Source organism: Drosophila bipectinata, unplaced genomic scaffold (genome assembly GCF_030179905.1).
Source record: "Drosophila bipectinata strain 14024-0381.07 unplaced genomic scaffold, DbipHiC1v2 scaffold_138, whole genome shotgun sequence".
Taxonomy (NCBI): Eukaryota; Metazoa; Arthropoda; class Insecta; order Diptera; family Drosophilidae; genus Drosophila; species Drosophila bipectinata.
The window spans coordinates 62501-65203 of NW_027222776.1; the positions used below are offsets into that span (position 1 = coordinate 62501).

At 24.3% G+C, this 2703-nt stretch overlaps 1 non-coding gene across 1 annotated transcript in view; it reads right to left on the reverse strand.

The window, feature by feature from the left end:
* LOC138926964 (small subunit ribosomal RNA) overlaps nucleotides 1–273 on the reverse strand; it is a 1995-nt gene extending 1722 nt beyond the window's left edge. The window contains exon 1 of the ribosomal RNA XR_011443617.1: nucleotides 1–273. This exon is cut by the window's left edge and continues 1722 nt beyond it. This is a non-coding gene — a ribosomal RNA (small subunit ribosomal RNA).
* Between the last annotated feature and the right edge of the window lie 2430 nt (nucleotides 274–2703).

Genomic DNA, 2703 nt, shown 5'->3' on the forward strand with positions numbered 1-2703 from the left:
GATCTGCATGTTATCTAGAGTTCAACCAATATAACGATCTTGCGATCGCTTGGTTTTAGCCTAATAAAAGCACATGTCCCATAAGGTTCATGTTTTAATTGCATGTATTAGCTCTAGAATTACCACAGTTATCCAAGTAACTGTTAACGATCTAAGGAACCATAACTGATATAATGAGCCTTTTGCGGTTTCACTTTTAATGCGTGTGTACTTAGACATGCATGGCTTAATCTTTGAGACAAGCATATAACTACTGGCAGGATCAACCAGAATAATGTTTATATCTTTGATATATTTCATTTTCATATTGATATATAGAAAATAAATATTGCAAATATTTGTATAAATTAAAATATTAACGAATTTGGCCAATTATTATATGGCATTCAATATTCGTTCATTTATTAAAATATATATATATATATATATATTTATAATATATCCCTCGGGTGCCCAACGCATACACCTCAGGGTATATTTTTTTCATGGCTTTTTCTTAAACCCTCGTTTGTGTTAGGGTATTTATATGAGCGGGCGGTCTTTTTATTTATATAAGCCTTCTTTAATATTTTTTTTAATAAAATACAATATTATGCATATATTTAATTCTAAAATATCTTTATATTTTCACATACAACAATTTGTATATATTCACATATATATATTTGCTTAATTTTATAATAAAATTATCGCATATGTATTTTGATAATAAATTTAAAATTTATTTTCTTTGTATATAAAAGTCTAGTTTTATATGATATAAAACTAAGCACTTTTTAATTTTCATATATTTATATATTTTCATATATATAGTTTATTCATATTTATTTATACAATAATAATAATAATAATATTACTACTATTATCATATACGTATATGAAATTAAATTTAATTCCATATACTTACTAGGATATAATAAAAAGAAATTTTTATTTGCCTAGAACCAGAAATTAACGATAATAATTGGAAACTTGTCAAATTATAATTTATAATAAGACGTAGACGCTTCAACGATATTATCTAAGTATACAATATAGTGTATATATAATATATAATATAGTATGTTATATTATATAGATAGGCTTACACCACCTACCATATATACCTTTTTGACCACACTTTCGTCAAGCTGGGTATTTATTTGCCTTCTTTCCCTCACCTAAAAATACTCATCGGTATTTTAGTATATTCATATAATATAAATAATATACTATATTGGTAGGACGACACCACCTACCCTATATACCTTTTTGAACACACTTTCGTCAAGCTGGGTATTTATTTGCCTTTTTACCCTCACCTAAATATACTCATCGGTATATTTCAGTATATTTTAGTATATCCATATGAATATGTATATCCATATCCATATCCATATCCATATCCATATGAAAATAATTTAATATTTCCATATTTATTATAATATAATAAATATTATTATATTATATATTATATGGTAGGCTATCCCCATCACCTACCATATATTTCATATACATATAAATATTTTCATATCCATATATATTTTTTTATATTCATATATTTTCATATATGTTATATGCATATGTATTCATAACCATATGCTCATATATTAATACTGGCGGTCTTCTGTTTAATATAATATTATTTTAATATTATATTGGCAGGCTGAACACCACCTACCCTATATACCTTTTTGAACACGGTTTCGTCAATCCGGTCATTTATTGTATGGGAAGTATGACTTTCCCACACATATTTGGATATCCATACGATTGCATATCCATATGAAAATATTTTTAATATTTTTAATATATTTTTAATATTTCCATATTTAATATAATATAATTAAATTATTATATTATATATTATATGGTAGGCTATCACCATCACCTACCATATATTTCATATACATATAAATATTTTCATATCCATATATATTTTTTTATATTCATATATTTTCATATATGTTATATGCATATGTATTCATAACCATATGCTTATATATTAATACTGGCGGTCTTCTGTTTAATATAATATTATTTTAATATTATATTGGTAGGCCGAACACCACCTACCCTATATACCTTTTTGAACACGGTTTCGTCAATCCGGTCATTTATTGTATGGGAAGTATGACTTTCCCACACATATTTGGATATCCATACGATTGCATATCCATATGAAAATATTTTTAATATTTTTAATATATTTTTAATATTTCCATATTTAATATAATATAATTAAATTATTATATTATATATTATATGGTAGGCTATCACCATCACCTACCATATATTTCATATACATATAAATATTTTCATATCCATATATATTTTTTTATATTCATATATTTTCATATATGTTATATGCATATGTATTCATAACCATATGCTCATATATTAATACTGGCGGTCTTCTGTTTAATATAATATTATTTTAATATTATATTGGTAGGCCGAACACCACCTACCCTATATACCTTTTTGAACACGGTTTCGTCAATCCGGTCATTTATTGTATGGGAAGTATGACTTTCCCACACATATTTGGATATCCATACGATTGCATATCCATATGAAAATATTTTTAATATTTTTAATATATTTTTAATATTTCCATATTTAATATAATATAATTAAATTATTATATTATATATTATATGGTAGGCTATCCTCATCACCTACCATATATTTCATATACATATAAATATTTTCATATCCATA